The sequence below is a fragment of the Schistocerca americana genome, chromosome 2, assembly GCF_021461395.2.
Source record: "Schistocerca americana isolate TAMUIC-IGC-003095 chromosome 2, iqSchAmer2.1, whole genome shotgun sequence".
Lineage (NCBI taxonomy): Eukaryota > Metazoa > Arthropoda > Insecta > Orthoptera > Acrididae > Schistocerca > Schistocerca americana.
The window spans coordinates 937180893-937202021 of NC_060120.1; positions in this window are offsets into that span (position 1 = coordinate 937180893).

Here is a 21129-nt window from a genome sequence, read left to right on the forward strand (position 1 = left end):
TCCTGAGCGACTCATTTTCTTCCACTGCTTCCTTACTCACAACACAATACTCCCCGAGACTTATTATACAGGCCTCTCGTGACATCTAGTAGTAAGTTCCGCGTTACATGGGAGTGTCAGTATGTTTTTGATGGGACAGTGTATCAGCTATATTAATATCACTGAAAATTGTTGGAATCGATGGGGAGACGTGCTAGATTAGATTAGATGTAGTTTCTTTTCCATGGATTCATAGTGAGGAGATCTTTAAAGACGTTGTCATAAAAATACACCACACATATTTTTCTTTAAAAAAAAACAGGAGGTTTCCATAGATTCCAAGTGAAATGATCGTCGTAGGCGTGAAATAAGTTAAAAAGTCTTAAGCTTGTTATCATCTAAGTGGTGATAGCAAGATTCTGGAAAAAAAGCTATAAATGTACAATCCAGTGAAGTGCAAATGATAATTCGTAGGTTATGAAAGGCTATATACAATTTGTACAGAAACCAGATGGCAGTTATAAGAGTCGAGGGGCATGAAAGGGAAGCAGCGGTTGGGAAGGGAGTAAGACAGGGTTGTAGCCTCTCCCCGATGTTATTCAATCTGAATATTGAGCAAGCAGTAAAGGAATCAAAAGAAAAATTCGGAGTAGGTATTAAAGTTCATGGAGAAGAAATAAAAACTTTGAGGTTCGCCGATGACATTGTAATTCTGTCAGAGACAGCAAAGAGCAGTTGAACGGAATGGTCAGTGTCTTGAAAGGAGGATATAAGATGAACATCAACAAAAGCAAAACGAGGATAATGGAATGTAGTAGAATTAAGTCGGGTGATGCTGAGGGAATTAGATTAGGAAATGAGACACTTAAAGTAGTAAAGGAGTTTTGCTATTTGGGGAGCAAAATAACTGATGATGGTAGAAGTAGAGAGGATATAAAATGTAGACTGGCAATGGCAAGAAAAGCGTTTCTGAAGAAGAGAAATTTGTTAATGTCGAGTATAGATTTAAGTGTCACGAAGTCGTTTCTGAAAGTATTTGTATGGAGTGTAGCCATGTATGGAAGTGAAACGTTGACGATAAATAATTTAGACAAGAAGAGAATAGAAGCTTTCGAAATGTGGTGCTACAGAAGAATGCTGAAGATTAGATGGGTAGATCACATAACTAATGAGGAGGTATTGAATAGAATTGGGGAGAAAAGGAGTTTGTGGCACAACTTGACAAGAAGAAGGGACCGGTTGGTAGGACATGTTCTGAGGCATCAAGGGATCATAAATCTAGCATTGGAGGGCAGCGTGGAGGGTAAAAATCGTAGAGGGAGACCAAGAGATGAATACACTAAGCAGATTCAGAAGGATGTAGACTGCAGTAAGTACTGGGAGATGAAGAAGCTTGCACAGGATAGAGTAGCATGGAGAGCTGCATCAAACCAGTCTCAGGACTGAAGACAACAACAACAGCAACATTGTAGCCGCACATCATCAAAGAGAAAATCAGTTTTCAACACTTATTTACAATGGTCACATTACTGCACTAAAGACGTAGAAAAGTCTGATTTTATGTCACAGAAACGTGATTTGATATTATTAATAATGTATACACATCAGTTGTTTCTGCTAGAAATTCGACAGTGCAGTGGAAGGACTTGGGCGTCAATAAATACTTAAGGCTCCGCTTAAACAGAACCTTGTTAACAGTTAAATCCTTTAGAGCTCCTAGCAAGTTATTGAAAGTGTGCATTCTGGAACAACGGTCTTCTTTCTGGGCGAAAGTAGGTGACTTTATATCTTTGTGAAGATCTCCCATTTCAAGTGTTGATTCTATGGACTGAGCCGTTGGTTCGAAGAACAGTGGTTGTTTCATACTAACAGCTAATTTCACGGGATCAATACTGGAAATAAAAATAAACCTCATAAAGATATTAAGTCCGTTACTGTGCTCCAGAGAAGTGCCCATTATTCAGAAACACACATTTTCAATAACTTGCCAGCAGCCGTAAAGAATTTAACTGCTAATTAAGTTCAGTTTAAAGGAGTGTAAGGAATTTGTTGACGGACATCTCCTTGTACTCCATTTTGGTCTAACGTATAAGGCGACCACTTGCAAAAACACAGGAAAAGTGGGTTCAATTCCCGTTCTGGTACAAATTTCAGTTTTCAAGACGATCATACGAAATGTGTAATCTGAGTCGTCTCTGACGTTTCGATTTTTTTATCGTATATGAGGAGGATCAATCCTTGCATTCGACAAGACGTGTATGGAAAAGCGATTAAAAGGCATTACCGGACCAATGGGTTATCAAATTAATTGCTTTAACCGACAGACAGGATCTATCCAGAGCTTGAATTTTCTCATTTTGAGAATACTGAAGGGCGATCTATTTCAATAGTTAAAAACCCTTCAGCAGGCAAGATCGCATAAAATACTTCTTTATTTAGGACAACCAGTTTCAACAAACCTGAAGATGACAGCGTAGTCTGTTGAAACCGGTTGTCTAAAATGAAGAAATATTTTATGTGGTATTACCTGTTATATGGTTTTTAACTACCCAGAGTTGTTTCTCATCCGCAAATATTTGCGATGATGCACTGCACGAGCAAAATTAGTGACGTATCGATAATATGCAGAGCCAAGTGTAGTACTGCATTCTACACTTGATGATTTCACCGCAGTGATATAGATCAAACGATTTCTACATGGTATCTGAGTCCCGCACAATGAGTCATGTAGATACCTCGGGGCCGACTTTCGCAACAGGAGGTAATTTTGATGGCAGTGACTCTCTCGACTCTTTTTGTCAGTAGCTCCATAAATGACGCAGTAAAAGGTCGAAGTTCGACAAAGCATGTCGATGCGTCAGTCTGCGTGCTGCCCGGTACACTCAGTACCTATGTAAGCCAACGTCTTCCAGGAGAGCGACTCATACGCGTTAGCAGAAGGCGTCACACGTGGCATTGGTGAGGGAGGGGGGAGAGGAATTACTTATAAAAGCTGTGGGGCTGCACCGTGACTTCTGGCAAAGGAACTTACTTCGTCATCTGCATCAACCCAAATGGAAGAAGGAAGAATTTGTAACTGAATCCTCTGTAATGGACAGGGAATTTTCGCATTTCAGTAATAGCAGTAGCCAACTATGAAGTTAAGTCTGCAGTCAGGCAGTGTCTGAATATACAGTGTGTCCCAAAAAACACCGACAAACGTTAGAGGTAGATTCCTTATACATTTTTTTTTAGTCATCAGTCTACTGACTGGTTGGATGCGGCCCGCCACGGATTCCTTTCCTGTGTTAACCTCTTCATCTCAGAGTAGCACTTGCAACCTACGTCCTCAATTATTTGCTTGACGTATTCCAATCTTTGTCTTCCTCTACAGTTTTTGCCCTCTACAGCTCCCTCTAGTACCATGGAAGTCATTCCCTCATGTCTTAGCAGATGTCCTATCATCCTGTCCCTTCTCCTTATCAGTGTTTTCCACATATTCCTTTCCTCTCCGATTCTACGTAGAACCTCCTCATTCCTTACCTTACCAGTCCACCTAATTTTCAACATTCGTCTATAGCACCACATCTCAAATGCTTCGATTCTCTTCTGTTCCGGTTTTCCCACAGTCCATATTTCACTACCATACAATGCTGTACTCCAGACGTACATCCTCAGAAATTTCTTCCTCAAATTAAGGCCGGTATTTGATATTAGTAGACTTCTCTTGGCCAGAAATGCCTTTTTTGCCATAGCGAGTCTGCTTTTGATGTCCTCCTTGCTCCGTCCGTCATTGGTTATTTTACTGCCTAGGTAGCAGAATTCCTTAACTTCATTGACTTCGTGACCATCAATCCTGATATTAAGTTTCTCGCTGTTCTCATTTCTACTACTTCTCATTACCTTCGTCTTTCTCCGATTTACTCTCAACCCAGACTGTGTACTCATTAGACTGTTCATTCCGTTCAGCAGATCATTTAATTCTTCTTCACTTTCACTCAGGATAGCAATGTCATCAGCGAATCGTATCATTGATATCCTTTCACCTTGTATTTTAATTCCACTCCTGAACCTTTCTTTTATTTCCATCATTGCTTCCTCGATGTACAGATTGAAGAGTAGGGGCGAAAGGCTACAGCCTTGTGTTACACCCTTCTTAATACGAGCACTTCGTTCTTGATCGTCCACTCTTATTATTCCCTCTTGGTTGTTGTACATATTGTATATGACCCGTCTCTCCCTATAGCTTACCCCTACTTTTTTCAGAATCTCGAACAGCTTGCACCATTTTATATTGTCGAACGCTTTTTCCAGGTCGACAAATCCTATGAAAGTGTCCTGATTTTTCTTTAGCCTTGCTTCCATTATTAGCCGTAACGTCAGAATTGCCTCTCTCGTCCCTTTACTTTTCCTAAAGCCAAACTGATCGTCACCTAGCGCATTCTCAATTTTCTATTCCATTCTTCTGTGTATTATTCTTGTAAGCAGCTTCGATGCATGAGCTGTTAAGCTGATTGTGCGATGATTCTCGCCGGCCGAAGTGGCCGTGCGGTTCTAGGCGCTGCAGTCTGGAACCGCGAGACCGCTACGGTCGCAGGTTCGAATCCTGCCTCAGGCATGGATGTGTGTGATGTCCTTAGGTTAGTTAGGTTTAACTAGTTCTAAGTTCTAGGGGACTAATGACCTCAGAAGTTGAGTCCCATAGTGCTCAGAGCCATTTGAACCATTTTTGATGATTCTCGCACTTGTCAGCTCTTGCCGTCTTCGGAATTGTGTGGATGATGCTTTTCCGAAAGTCAGATGGTATGTCGCCAGACTCATATATTCTACACACCAACGTGAATAGTCGTTTTGTTGCCACTTCCCCCAATGATTTTAGAAATTCTGATGGAATGTTATCTAGCCCTTCTGCCTCTTTTTAATTCCGATTCTAATACTGGATCCCCTATCTCTTCTAAATCGACTCCTGTTACTTTTTCTATCACATCACACAAATCTTCACCCTCATAGAGGCTTTCAATGTATTCTTTCCACCTATCTGCTCTCTCCTCTTCATTTAACAGTGGAATTTCCGTTGCACTCTTAATGTTACCACCGTTGCTTTTAATGTCACCAAAGGTTGTTTTGACTTTCCTGTATGCTGAGTCTGTCCTTCCGACAATCATATCTTTTTCGATGTCTTCACATTTTTCCTACAGCCATTTCGTCTTAGCTTCCCTGCACTTTCTGTTTATTTCATTCCTCAGCGACTTGTATTTCTGTATTCCTGATTTTCCCGGAACATGTTTTTACTTCCTCCTTTCATCAATCAACTGAAGTATTTCTTCTGTTACCCATGGTTTCTTCGCAGCTACCTTCTTTGTACCTATGTTTTCCTTCCCAAGTTCTGTGACGGCCCTTTTTAGAGATGTCCATTCCTCTTATACATAAATAAGTTAAAAATGTGCAATAAACATGGGTTCTAAAATGGATACCTTTAAAGTTATGACCACTTGTTCATTTTCGGTTCTGTGAAACAGATCTCTTTTATACTACAAGATCTTTGATTTCTGTATAGTGGGTGAAGGAAGTATTGAATAAAACAAGAAAGAAATGTCTGTCAATATGGTGCCTAATATGTATACAGTAAGACCTATGAGCGCTTTTTCATCTTCGCTAGTATGGAACACATCGCTTCTACCGAACAAGTGCTCACAGCTCGTAAGGTATGCATTTTAGAGCCAATGTTTTCCATACATTTTTTTCTGTTTTTGGTCCACACTACCTCCTCCCAAAGTATGAAAATCGAAGAGCTTGCAGTAGAAGATATGTTTTTCATAAATCGAAGGTGAATAACTGCTCATACCCGTAAGGTAGGTGTTCTACAGCCTCTGTTCAATAGACCAATTTTCCTTTTCTTTGGCGTAAGGAACTTGTCCCTAAAGATTGGCAGTTTTCTTCTGGTGGGGGGGGGGGGGGGGGGCGAGGGTGTCATATCCTGTACATCTGTCTACCTAAACTCCAACATGACGGATTTACGTTTTAAATCAAAAACATTTGTTCACACATACTGTTCGGGCACCGTGATGTGTCCACCGTGGCCTGCCGGTGTGGCCGTGCGGTTCTAGGCGCTTCAGTCTGGAACCGCATGACCGCTACGGTCGCAGGTTCGAATCCTGCCTCAGGCATGGATGTTTGTGATGTCCTTAGGTTAGTCAGGTTTAAGTACTTCTAAGTTCTAGGGGACTGATGACCTCAGATGTTAAGTCCCATAGTGCTCAGAGCCATTTGAACCATTTTTTTGTCCACCGTGTATACAATATGCGCACCGTACTTAGCACTTCCCGTGAGACCGAACGAGGTGGTGCAGTAGTCAGCATACTGGACTCGCATTCTGGAGGACTACGGTTCAAACCCACGTCCGGCCATCCTGATTTAGGTTTTCCGTGATTTCCCTAAATCGCTCCAGGCAAACGTCGGGACGGTTCCTTTGAAAGGGCACGGCCGATTTCCTTCCCCATCCTTTCCTAATCCGATGGGACCGATGACCTCGCTATTTGGTCCTCTCCCGCAAAATCAACCAAATTCCCGTGGAGGAAGTTCCCTGGTTACTACCATTCTTCGTTAGGTGCCAGGTTGCAGGACACATAGCAAATGAAAATCATAATAGGAAGCAGTTAAACTTGCTGAACAACAAAACGATTTATTTTCTGATTTCTTTATTTTCTCAGGTTGGACGGGACTATATAAGGCAGAGAATCAGTCATTTAAGTATTGTAACAGCTGCAGTGAAACATAAAAAACAAGTATCATGCTCATGTCTATTATAATTATCCGGGCTGTTATGCCGTGGTCGGTTGATGAATTCTGTGTCAATTCCCAACGTTTCGTCTCCGACTGCGGGAGACATCTTCGAGGGGGTCCGTAGGTCGATGGAAGGTCCAACACACCCACTGGCTCGCTACTGACTGCCGCTAATTTCCGTGTCCGCGCGCTCCCGCGCCGCGGCGTGACGTCACGTGTTTTGAAAACGTCCGTGCAATTGGCCGCTGTCCGTCGCCGTCTATCGCCGTTGCCATCACCCAGTAGTGGACGGGTGGTACACATCTTCTTTAACACCGGCATCCATATACCGTTTAATTTCACGCCCTCCTCCTTTCGATTGAAATTATTAGGGTGTTTAGCGATTTCGATTGCCTCCCTGTAGAGCCTTTCGTAATATCCGCTTGTGGCCGCTAGAACTTGCGTCTCCTCGAAACGAATATTGTGGTTCCCTGGCTGGAAAGCGTGCTCCGCAACAGCTGATCGTTCCGTTTCTCCTCTTCTACAATTTCCCTTGTGCTCTTCCAAACGTTTAGAAACAGTTCTTTTAGTGGTACCCACATAAACATCTCCACAGCTCCATGGGATCCTCTACACTCCAGCTTTTTCCAGTGGTTTTGTAAATTACGGTAATATTCCGCTTCGTCAAGATCCTCCCTATTCTTTCCGATACATTTTTAACAAACGGCAGGAAAACCTTAGATTTTGCAGTAGCCTGTACGTCACTATGATTTCTGCGTGGCTTCCTCAGCGCACGTTTTATTTCGGCGGACGAATATCCGTTCTTCATTAGTGCATTGTGGAGATGTTCCATCTCAGCGTCGAGCAACTCAGGTTCACAAATATTTCTAGCTCTGTCCGCTAACGTCTTGATAACACCCCGCTTCTGTTGTGGGTGGTGGTTCGAATCCCAGTGCAAATAACGGTCCGTGTGCGTGGGTTTGCGGTATACTTGAAGATATCTTCCGCAGTCGGAGACGAAACGTTGCGAATGGTTCAAATGGCTCTGATCACTATGGGACTTAACATCTATGGTCATCAGTCCCCTAGAACTTAGAACTACTTAAACCTAACTAACCTAAGGATAGCACACAACACCCAGTCATCACGAGGCAGAAAAAATCCCTGACCCCGCCGGGATTTGAACCCGGGAACCCGGGCGTGAAACGTTGGGAATTGACACAGAATTCATCAACCGACCACGGCATAACAGCCCGGATAATTATATTGGACATGATATTTCCGACCGTGAAAGACTACATTTTAGTAAGTACCATGCTGTTACTGAACATTCACATTTGAAGAGCAGGTCAAAACTGAGTTGGATGAAATTTGTAACAATATTGTGCTATGCGTAACAGTGACTGTACATTTTTTGCACATATTAATTTTTCAAAATAAAGTCAGTTCAATTTAAGAATTTTTATGTCCATGCTTCTCGCGAACGTTATAGATTTTGTAAAACCAAGTTGATGTGACAATCACGGCCGGTTTAAGGCCCAAGCGACAGAGGATGATAGGCGCCACAACTGTAAGCTATCTATACAGGACGTATCACAATTAGCAGCGGATACTTAAGAAGCGAGCTGCACCCAAGTGCAAGATTTGTGCACAGTGCGTATCACAGTCAGTGGCGAAAACTGACAGGGCTGAAAGTGTGCGGAGGGAAAGAAAGGGGCGGGGGAACCAAATGATAAGTCGCTTGTGTGGAAAAGTGTTGCTGAATCAGCCCTAATGGCAATTCTGTCAGCGACGGCAAAAGACGTGGAAGAGCAGTTGAACGGAATGGATTGTGTGTTGAAAAGTGATTATAAGATGAACATCGACAAAAGTAAAGCTGGGATGATAGAGTGCTGTGGAATTAAGTCAGCCAACGCTGAGGGAACTCCATTAAGACATGAGACACTAGATGAAGTAGACGAGTTTTGCTAATTGGGCAGCAAAATAAATGATGAGAGCCGAAGTATAAATGATATTAAATGCTGACTGGCCACGGCAAGAAATTTATTTCTGAAAGAGAGGAATTTGTTAACGGTTAAAGTTGTAGAAGGAGACCTATGCATGAATACAGCGAGCAGCTTCAAATGGATGTATGTTGCATTTGTTAGTCAGAGAAGAAGAGACTTCCACAAGATAGGCTAACCTGATGAGTTGATGTTTAATTGCTTTGCGAATGGATGAATGTTGACATAAATGTTTATGGAACAGTACTGCCAGGTTTTTGACACCTTTCCGTGCAATGCAGGTTTTTTGAAGTGTTAATTGCTATCTGTTTCGTTAGTCGAAATCGAACTAGCTTAGAATCGCCACATACCGCCAAGCATTTCATTATTCGGAATACTTAAAATCTAGTAATCGTTGTGTTTCAATACTTACAAACCAAATAGTTACTAGTCACAAAACACAATGAAGATCCAATGGCCACATGCGTAACTGAGGTTTCTTATTAGGAAAATTAGCGGTTGCATTGTACATTCATGATTTTTTTTTGTTTTGTTTTGGTACCTACAATTGCCCATCTATTTGGTCAATAACACAATAACACGACTAAATTATTTTTTACTACTTTACAGTATATACAGAAAGGAAATTTCTACGTTTTTACATATGAGAGGCGTTCCCTATAATGGAGTGAACAACAGTCTCTTATAACCAGATCTAGCGCATCCAACATTGTGTCGAAGGACACGAGTACTAGAATCGGCTGCACTTCAGTTCCGATGTCAAACACAAAATTACGAACAATTATTCACAATGGACGAAGCTAGTACTGGAGTGGAGTCCGAGAGAGCACCGGAGGCCTAGAGGAAGACCACCAGACAGATGGGACAAAGACATCAAGAAGATCGCTGGCAACACCTGGCAGAGAACTGCCCAAGACCGTCTCACTTGGAGAAGACTTCTGAAAGCCTACCTGAATCCACAACTCGAAGAGGCCACATCATTTAATGATTGAATTGGCTGATGATGATGATGATGATTCACAAACTGCGAATATGAATTGGCTTTACGTGTATATTTATTGCTAGCGCATGAAGATTTGTAACGGACCGGGACTAGAACCCGGATGTCCAGCTTATGACAAACGGTTGCCTTAACCACCTTTTTTAAATCTCCCCTGGACAGGAAATGGAACTACAAATAAAAAAGATCTATTTGTCACCGTCACTTAAACTGAAACTCTTCAGGCGTCGGCGCCTATCTTTGCCTATCCCACAGCAACTACCCTATTCCTTAAAGGGGGTAGGAAAGGAAGAAATTATGGGAAAAAAAAACACACGGGGAAGCAATGCAAATGAAATGTGTAAACACATTTTTTTTTTACCGAAAATCCGGGAGTCGCTTGCTCCTTCGGGTGGTGGAAAATCCATACGTGTCTTCTCGAACTTTTTATGGAGATTCCGTTTGTAGTTCGTTCAGAGCAGCATGCCGGCGAAATAAACATCAGCATCTCAGGGCTTGGGCGTTCCAACTGGAAGATGGGTCATGAAAGGCGCTCCATAGAAAAATTGAAAAGAACTGGTTGTATTTGGGGTTGCGAACAAGTGCCCAGTGTCGATCATTAAGGTACCAATTACTCAGTTCCGACTTCTCGTACGGCCCGAAAGGGTAGCGAGCCATGTAGCTGCGTATCCAATTCATAGCGTTAGTTTTCTTTGCAGGGTATGAATCAAGTCCGGGAATAAATGCGCCAGGAACGTGGTGGAGATGTCCGTCAGGTAAGGAAAGCCAAGATACGTTGCAAGAGCTCCAGACGGACACCATAATGAACACACAGGGGTGTGTCAGCGAGACGGATCCAGTGCAAACGAAACTGGTTGACCTGTTTGCCACTGACCGTGGTATGCCAGGCGGACTGGCCGCTGGTGTCGAGAAAGCCTGCATGCACCGCTTTCCATACACGAAGGCATATGGTCTTCGGAAACTTGTGTTCGATGGGACTGGGGGCAGAAGCATTTGTAGTGCGTCGTGTGCAGTCTATGTCTGGGAGTGGTAAAGATTGGAGGATGTAACTTAATTCCAGAAAGAAATACCGAAGGTGCTAAAAGGAGCGTCTGACATGGAGACCGGCTCATATTCATGTAAAAGCAGTCCAGCGAGGATCGTCAGGCAACCATGCGAGGCTTTGATTTGGGAGCTAACAAAAAGTGCCATAACTCTGTCGGGCACGTGGAATAAGCCAAGAGATGGATATTGAACTATGAATAACATACTGGTACAGTCAAAGGATCCCATCACCATTAACATACGAAGTGCGAAGGTAATCGGAACCGGGAACGTCCGCAGCTCGTGGTCCTGCGGTAGCGTTCTCGCTTCCCGCGCCCGGGTTCCCGGGTTCGATTCCCAGCGGGGTCAGGGATTTTCTCTGCCTCGTGATGACTGGGTGTTGTGTGATGTCCTTAGGTTAGGTAGGTTTAAGTAGTTCTAAGTTCTAGGGGACTGATGACCATAGATTAAGTTTAAGTAGTTCTAAGTTCTAGGGGACTGATGACCATAGATGTTAAGTCCCATAGTGCTCAGAGCCATTTGAACTATTTTTGGAACCGGGAACAGTTGAGCCACGTGAGGGACACGAGAGGCGTGGTAGACTTTCACGTATAATGCACGCTGGACAGTGTAGAGGTATCTAAGCCGGTGATCAACAAGGCCAGCCCTGATCGTTTGGACGAGACGTCTGCTGTGGTTGTTGCCTCCGAACGACGAAGATCATTTGTAAAATTAATGCCCAAGCAGCGGACAGTGGTGGGCCACGCTTAGAGGGGCGACACATCTCTCAGACAGGCCCTCTCCAATGGGCAGAACCAGCGATTCAGAACTGTTAAGAGAACTGCCCGATACCTCAGCATATGTCGCCACCCATGTCAGAGCCGCTCGGATATCGTCTTCACTAAGTAGGTAGAGGACGACATCGTCAGCATAGGCCGTACGACAGATGCGGTGCCCATGCAGTGACAGACCCAATAGGCGTTGGGCAACGCTGTCGGATGGAGCATGCCATAGTTAGAGGCGCTGTGAGGCGTCTGTTATAGAGTATTCTTGAAATCGCGCCGCTCAAGAGACACATTGCCACCGTTCCTACGTGATACAGAAAACCATTGTACTAGAGGACTGTCTTCAAAATAGGTGTGATCGACACGGTCAAGTTCCTAACTGAAATCAAGCGATGCCAATGCACCAGGCAGACGTCTTGACCTGGCGAGTGCGATGATGTCCCTGTAACGACAAAGGGCTGTTTGAATATTATTGTCACTGCCCACGGAAGTCTGATCGAGGAACGTGACGTATAGTGCTGCACTCTTCAGTCGTGATGCCAACAAACGGGTGAAAATTTTCATATCGCTGTAGAGTAGAGTAAATGTCGTGTGATTAGGGCCTCCCGTCGGGTAGACCGTTCGCTTTGTGCAAGTCTTTCGATTTGACGCCACTTCTGCGACTTGCGCGTCGATGGGTATGGAATGATGATGATGATGAGGAGGAGGAGGTTAGTGTTTAACGTCCCGTCGACAACGAGGTGATTAGAGACGGAGCGCAAGCTCGGGTTAGGGAAGGATGGGGAAGGAAATCGGCCGTGCCCTTTCAAAGGAACCATCCCGGCATTTACCTGAAACGATTTAGGGAAATCACGGAAAACCTAAATCAGGATGGCTGGAGACGGGACTGAACCGTCGTCCTCCCGAATGCGAGTCCAGTGTGCTAACCACTGCGCCACCTCGCTTGGTAATGATGATGATGATCAGGACAACACAACACCCAGTCCCTGAGAGGAGAAAATCTCCGACTCAGCCGGGAATCGAACCCGGGTCCTTAGGATTGACATTCTGTCGCACTGACCACTGAGCTGCTGTAGATTGATGGTCCGGTAATCACAGATCCCTAGGGGACCAGGATAATGATCCCATCAAGGAAGGTGGCTGGAATCGTCGTTGTTGGGTTCATCATTCACAACAGATGGACGTCAAAGTGGGTACCAACAGGTAGCTAAAACACTTGTAAAACTGGAGGAGGCGGCCGCCAGGTCCTGGGAACTTACTGGAAGCTTCTGCCTGATAGCGTTTAGGACTTCATCTGTGGTCACGTCTTGTTGAAGTTGTAAACCCCCGTCCTCTGATAGGTGTTTATGGTGAGTGCCACTGCCTCCTCAATTAAATTTCGGTTTCGCGGGATGGCAGCGTACAACTTGGTAAAATGAAAATAGAAAGCGTGACTAATGACACATTGCGCAGCATGTCGTCGTCCTTTTGCATTGGTGAGATCGTGTTCAAGAACTCGATGATGATGCTGGCGTCCCGTGAGGAGAAGATACGTCGACGGCGTTTCGTGAAGCAGATGGTCATTGATACGGGACCTAACAGTGGTCCCTTCCAAACGTCGTTGTATGGGTGGGGGGATTTGCGCTTTAGCTCAGTGCTCTATCACCTGACAGACAGGAGAGATTGCCATGGAAGTGCAATCATGTAGGATTGCGTTATAAAGCCCATGGTGCTCATATGCCAAGCCTTGACGCCTTTTCCATATCCCATCAAAGCCTTGCTTAGAGCCAGTTTTGAGCAGGATAGCCAACAGGTTAAGTTGGATGTGTAGGCAGGGCGATGTCGACGACAGAGGGCCCACATGTTCTCAACCATATGTCGGCAGCAGGGGCAACCAGGTGGACAACGATAAATTTCCATAGGCCACGACTGTGCTACACCCCATGAAGAGCAAGGGCGACATCACAGATGTAGGCCTTGTCGTCGGAGAAAGCTTGAGGCCAAACATTCGCATGTTGCATGCCAACAGCAAGAGAGCATGTGAGATAGATATATCGAGGCGACTGTACGAGTTCGCTGTGTAGTATGTGAAACCCGCGCTGGTGCCATGAACTTTCGTCCGTGTATCGATAAGTTGAAGTCGGTCGATGGTGACAGAAAATACCGTACATGGGGAATCTCGTGGGAGCTGATGAGTGGGCCCTTGTGTGGAGTTGAAGTTTCCAAATTGTTCAAATGGCTCTGAGCACTATGCGACTTAACTTCTTAGGTCATCAGTCGCCTAGAACTTTGAACTAATTAAACCTAACTAATCTAAGGACATCACACGCATCCATGCCCGAGGCAGGATTCGAACCTGCGACTGTAGCGGTCGCTCGGTTCCAGACTGTAGCGCCTAGAACCGCACGGCCACACCGGCCGGCTGTAGTTTCCACCCAGGACTAGATCACCCATGGAACCTTCAGAAAGTGGCGTTAGGATGTCAGCAAAGAAGGTGTGTCGTTCGCGACGTCTACTGGATCTGGATGGTGCATATAAATTGAGGATGCGGACGGCGAACAGCAGAAAGACCATACTCCTAACATTAGGAAGATACAGCACATCTTAAGAGGTGAGCCCTACGCTGAGGAAGTGGGCACTCAACTGCTGTTATCAGAGGCATGAGAGATGTGGGCCGTGTAGCCAGTGGGAGTGTAGAAATCAGTGACAAACACTTCTTGGAGCACAACAGTTTCGACATAAGCAGATTACATTGTGTCTCTGAATTTTGACAGTTTGTGGGTAGCCCGAATGGTGGCTAGATTCGTTGTCGCGATGCTATATTGTTGTGAATATACTCCCTCTATTAGCACGAAAGGTGCTGTAGAGATGTCCTGATGGCGTGAAATATCTGGCACAGCCACTGTGGCCGAAATCACTGGGTTGAAACTGGGTCGGGCGCCACTGCGGGGCACTCCCCGACAGGTGTGCCAGCTTCCAGATCTGCTCCATCTTCTACATCGTCAGCCCAGGAGATCGAAACTGATGGCGGGATATTGTCGCGCCATCAAGGGCTGGGAGTGGTGACACTGGCACGGTGGCATCTGGGGAACCTCCCTCCACGGGATTCGTCGTTGTCAGTGGGACGGCAGGTGGTGGGAAGGACGCTCCTTAGATTGAACATCAGGAGTGGCCACTTCTGTCGTTGGGATCACTGTCAGGTATCTGGTCCTCTACCCTTGATGCCATATAAAGTACCGTTTCATCGGAGTGCTTTCCATTTCGCTTCTTCCGCTTCCTGGGCTACCACTGTTTTCGGAGGTGTTTTTATGTGTTAGAGTACGGCCGTTCGTCGTCAGATGTCGTGCCGATCTGGAGGAAAGGAGAGGTAGGAACCACACTAGGTTCGATGTTCATCACGACAGGCGGGCCGTTCATCAAACTCTAGAGAGTTATTGATCTCGTCGCCGTCATAGGAGATGGTGCCGGTGAGATCTCGACCACATCGTCGTTCCAGAGGGGGAGTGCAAGGGGGAGAACAGGCGCATGCAGAAGTGAGGCATCCAGGTTATACATGCCCGAGGCGTAGGTGCTGGTGCCGGCCGAAGTGCCCGAGCGGTTCTAGGCGCTTCAGCCTGGAACAGCGCGACCGCTACGGTCGCAGGTTCGAATCCTGCCTCGGGCATGGGTGTGTGTGATGTCCTTAGGTTAGTTAGGTTTAAGTAGTTCTAAGTTCTAGGGAACTGATGACCACAGAAGTTAAGTCCCATAGTCCTCAGAGCCATTTTCGTAGGTGCTGGTAAAGATGCGACTTTCGCTTTGGGAGCTGCATCGCCGGTCGGGATCTGGAGCAAACAGCGACGGAAACAGTCGGACTTAACATGGCCCTCTTGTCCACAAACTGCAAATGTCCACAGCTAGCTATATGTGATGATGACTTGCACGCCTCCTATCAGCAGACAGGATGGTACACGTTTACACAGCTCGATCTTGATCTGTTAGACACACCATCAACAAGTGTTAAGTCGTGAACGTCCGCAATGTTTCCACCTTTGAGTCAGAAGGCCTCAGTGACCACGTCTTGGGGCTCCTCGAAAGCGAGCTCCAACACCCGAATTGTTCGGAGACCAAAGCCAGCCAGCTGCTGGTGTTCTAGGCGCTTCGGTCTGGAACCGCGCGATCGCTACGGTCGCAGGTTCGAATCCTGCCTCGGGCATGGATGTCTGTGATGTCCTTGGGTTAGTTAGGTTTAAGTAGTTCTAAGTTCTATGGGACTGATGACCTCAGATGTTAAGTCCCATAGCGCTCAGAGCCATTTGAACCATTTGAACCAAAGCGAGCGTGGCCTCCCGCCATCCCCCGAACGTTCCCGTCAGTATACTTGAACTTCAGTCCGTGTGCGTGTTGTAGATCCACGTCAGCGCATGCTGTCTCCGTCGTCATTTTAGTGTAGACGATGCTTCCGGTGACAGATAAGTGAATACCTATCACTTCTTGGGATGCAGGCGTAGATCGTTGCGAATGAATTGCTCCGTACTCCATATGTCACACCTGTCCACATTTCCTAATCCTCGCACACACAATATGTGATTCCCGCAACAGGATGGGATCTTCATTGTGATCGTCGTTTTAACCCTACGAGGTAGGTAACACTTTTTATTTCATTGTATTTCATTGTTTACAAGTCATATTGTACACTGTTCCGTCTGATATGCATGTATGAGGTGCGATAATAAAGTAATGAGACTGATGTAAAAAAAATATTGCTTACCGTTTTAGTCAAGTTTAGTGTTGTCTCCTTCAAAGTAGTTCCCTTCTGATTGCACACACTTCTTCCAGAGCTTCTGCCATTAATGGTAACATTTCTGGAACTCATCTTCTGTAATATCCTCCAAGACCCTCGTCACAGCTTTTTGAACATCTTGTGTTGTTTGAAAATGGTGTCCTTTGACCGCCGTTCTGACTCTTGGAAATAGAAAAAAGTAGCATGGAGCGATATCTGGTGAACAAGGTGGCTGTGGCAGTACTGAAATTTGTTTTGAGGTTAAAAATTTATGTACTGACAGAGCAGTATGGGATGGCGCATTATCGTGATGCAGAATCCAATTATCAGCGATGTTGGCACAGACACAAAGAACTCTTTTACGAAGTCTTTCTAAAATTTCTTTGTAGTAATATTGGTTAACTGTTTGTCCAGGAGACACCCACTGTTTATGAACAATCCCCATGGAATCAAAGAAGCACACAAGCATGTATTTCACTTTTGATTTTGACATGCGAGCTTTTTTTGGCCTGGGTGATCCCTTTGAGCACCATTGCGAACTTTGGCGTTTTGTCTCTGGATCGTTCTGAAAAAACCAGCTTTCATCACCAATGATAACATGGCTCAACAATTCTGGATTGATTTCCATTTGCTCAAACATATCACATTTTTCCATGTTTCTCACTGTTGTGGTGTGAGATTTTTGGGGACCATTTTTGCACAAATCTTTCTCATACCAAGATCTTCAGTTATTATTAGATGAACCGTTTCTCTATTGATGTTCAGTTCTTCTACAACCATTTTCATGGATAATCTTCGATCAGATCGTACGAGTTCACGCACCCTGGCCAAGTTGACATCCGTCCGTGAGGTTAATGGTCGTCCACTGCGGTCTTCATCTTCAGCATTCGTTCTGCCTTCACTAAACATTTTATACCAATGAAAAACTTTAGCTCTTGACATAACCTCCTCTCCAAAAGCCAACTGAAGCTTCCTGTAAGTTGTCGTCGTGTTTTCACCCAATTTGACGCAAAAAGAAATGGCATACTGTTGCGCAATATTATGCGGTTCCATTTCTGTGATGAGAGACACAAACACATTTTAACTTACTACAGCACAACTCACGACTGATTAATTGCATCGATGTGCCGCTTGGACTAGAAACAGCTTATAGACCAAGGTCAAACATATTGTGCCTACGCAAGCCTGCAGTGTTGCCACATCTTGCAAAGAAAATCAGTCGCTTTTCTTTATTGTCGCACCTCGCATGTCCGAAGGAATAGACACTGCTTGATGATCAACAGCTTCTCTTTAAATATTACGAAATTTTATTCGCAATTTACGAACCTAAGTTGACTTCAGCTGTACTATTTATTGGTTACACATGAAAATATGTACGAGACCCGGATTAGAAACTGGATTTCCCATTATGCGCGAGCATTAAGAATTGTGGACAAGTGTGACATATGGAGGTGTGGGGCGGTCCAGGAGGCGAACACAGGTATTCAGAGTGGTTAAGGCGACTACTTGCGATAAGTGGGAAATCCAGGTTCGAAACCCGGTCCGGAACAAATTTTCATATGTCACTAATGAGCAGTACAGCTAAAGTTAATTTGTCAACAGCATATTACACGTGCTGACTTTTGCAGTACTACGCTGGTGTTTTTATAGAGGCGCTAAAATGTTATTTTATTATATTAATATCTCTAGAAAAACATTAAAATCTCTAGAAAAACACCTGCTTAGTGTGGTATCGATAGCTACGATGCCATGGTGTAGGTACAACTTCTTAGGTTGGCTCTACGAGAGCGGAAGACCCACACCGACGACAGCGCCCTCTAGCCGGCGCTGTGCAGCTGTACGAGCGCCGCTCCAGATTCTGCCCATTTTGATCACGAGCAGACGACCTAGCAAGATTGTTTCTATTACATAGTAGGCTAGCCACTACAGATTTTGCCTTTGTAACTTCTAGTCGATGTTAACTTTGATTAATGTACGGCTTCGCACCTACGTGCTCATCTCAGCCAAAGTTGAGAAACAATTTATGTATTCATATTCTTCCTATGGTAAAGTTGCTTTAAATTTACAAGCATACCGAAGTACTTCACCTTTTCCTGCTCCTACTCGCAGAAGCAGTACATAGGAGCAGATCCACGCGCCGCCTATCTAGGTGGGATACGAAACTCTGCCACTAAGTTCGCAAAATTTTATTACCAATATTGTCCTCCACGTCTTCCAACTTCGGATTATTTGCTTACGCTTCTCCCTTTAGACTGCCCCGCAGATGGAAGCCACAAGTTGGTTGGGTGGTTGGTTTGGGGAAGGAGACCAGACAGCGTGGTCATCGGTCTCATCGGATTAGGGAAGGATTGGGAAGGAAGTCGGCCGTGCCCTTTCAGAGGAACCATCCCGGCATTTGCCTGGAGTGATTTAGGGAAATCACGGAAAACCTAAATCAGGATGGCCGGACGCGGGATTGAACCGTCGTCCTCCCGAATGCGGAAGCCACAAGTGGTTATATCAGACGAACGTGGCGGCCCCAATCATTTGCTGCCAGTCCTTTCTTCTGTGAATTTTTCATGAATGCGCGAGACCTACTAGCGTGAGGTGTGAGTGGTCGCCACATCCTATTAAAAGACAGCCCACGTGCGTTCATTGGGGGGGGGGGGGGGGGCGGGGGAAGGTCAACTGTGCGTACAATTCTTCAAGGATTCGTATATACGTAGCAATGTTTACTGTTTACTGCTGATTCCGCCTGGGTTCGATTCCCGGCGGGGTCAGGGATTTTCTCTGCCTCGTGATGACTGGGTGTTGTGTGATGTCCTTAGGTTAGTTAGGTTTAAGTAGTTCTAAGTTCTAGGGGACTGATGACCATAGATGTTAAGTCCCATAGTGCTCAGAGCCATTTTTTGAACTGCTGATTCAAAAAATATGGGACCCACAATTCGCATTGCCGACACGGCACACTACACTCCAAATTTTCACCGTGAAGATGTTCTTCATTAATCATATAAGGATTGTTTTTCTTATCAGTATGTGGTTTACTGGAAGTTCACATGTCCTGTCAGATTGAACCAGGTTTCATGACTCATGAAATACAGCAACGGACCCAACATTCTGCTCTCAGTTGCTTGAGATAGCAACGTACATTAATTCACACGTTTTGCTTTGTCTTCCTCCTTCAGTTCTTGGACACATGTAGTTTTGTAAGGCTTCATCCCTGTACGGTATAAATCACGTTCACAAGACTACGTGAAACGCTCGTTTGTTGTGACAGTTTGTTGTGACTTCTTTGGACTCTGGATCGTTCGTGTTCGAATATCCGCGGTCACAGCAGGTGTACGAACGGACGGAGCTCGATCCTTTTTTGCGTTTACTACTGACTCTGTTGAACTCCACTTTGACACCAGATCCTGTATTCTGCTCTCCGCTTGTGTGGAGACGCGAAGGAAACGTCTTTGCAAAAAGTCCCACGTTTCCTTAAATGAACCTGTAGACAAGTACGCCTCCATTATCGGGATTCTTTCTTGAAGAGGATACATCTCACTGAGATATTTCCTTCACTCGTCTTAACCAAGTTGCTATGGCTTCGACACTGCCAATACAAAACGTAGTCGCAACTGCTTCGAAACAATTTATGACAACTGGCAGGCAACAGTGGGCACTGTAGTACTCGAGGCCGGTTTTTCGTAAAGTACCCTATAAAAAAACGTTTAAAAAATTAAATTATAATTTTTCAAAATTATGCAACCTTGATTAACAATCTTTTATGAAAGATCGGTAATTAAGTATTTTTGTTTGCAATGAAAACTGGATTTCTGTGTGTAACATATAATTAGAAATTAGAAGACGTGCATTTTTGATAAAATGACAATTAGCTGTGTTAATCAGCATATATTTGGCGGATTTTATTTTTAAATAGCGCAGGTGCTTGAATTCAAAGGAAAAGAACGAAAGAAATAATGATCGGAACTAGACTCGTTCTAGCAATTACCAGTCTCTTGGGCTTTATGTGTTCTACGCTTCACGCTAGTACTCGTAGAACATGCAGCTTTGTTTAAAAATTTGACTCCACCAGGAATTGAATTGAAGAAGCCCCCCCCCCCCCTCACACACACACACACACTCACACACAGCGAAAAAGTACTCAGAGCCACACAGCTTTTCGAAAAAAGATGTATCTTATTTTAGCATATTCAACATGGCCGGAAGGTTTTAAAGACAATTTTCTCGAGAATTTTTGAGAGTTACGTAGAACCGCGTAGGAGATGTATATTTGAGTTTTAAACTTCACGTAACATAAACATAAAATATTTAAAAAATCCTGTTGCAGTCAGACTGGTGTCTAAGGTAAGCTACTTTTTCTCTCTTTTAATCTTAGTTTCAATTCTTGGTGTATTACTCTAATTACCTACCTCTGTTCTGTGATTTGTTGTGAGAGTATATGGTCTTCGCTGGCCACTCCCCCTGAGGACCGTTGGGTGCCCTTCCTGCTGGAGAAAGCCCACCTGTGCCAAAGTTTTGGCCTTCAGGATGGTCATTTTAGAGAATCTGCGGTGCCTTTGATCTGCAAGTGCCTACAACTGAGACTGATTAGCGAAGATATAAACTGAAACATCGCAGAGCAAAGAACAACTGTAAACCAAGAGCAGTTTAAATGAAAATGTGTGTAAGCAGACTGGAGAGAAGAATGAAATTTTGTACCGAGGCCAGGATTCGAACCAAGGTCTCCTGCTCACTAGGAAGATGCACTAATCACTACTCCACAATGGCACATTGGTTTTGCTCACTTCGTATTCCACCAGAGAGGCGTGCTAGGACAGTCCAGACAGTTATGCAAAGCCACTGTACCACGATGGATAGTAATTAGCGCATCTG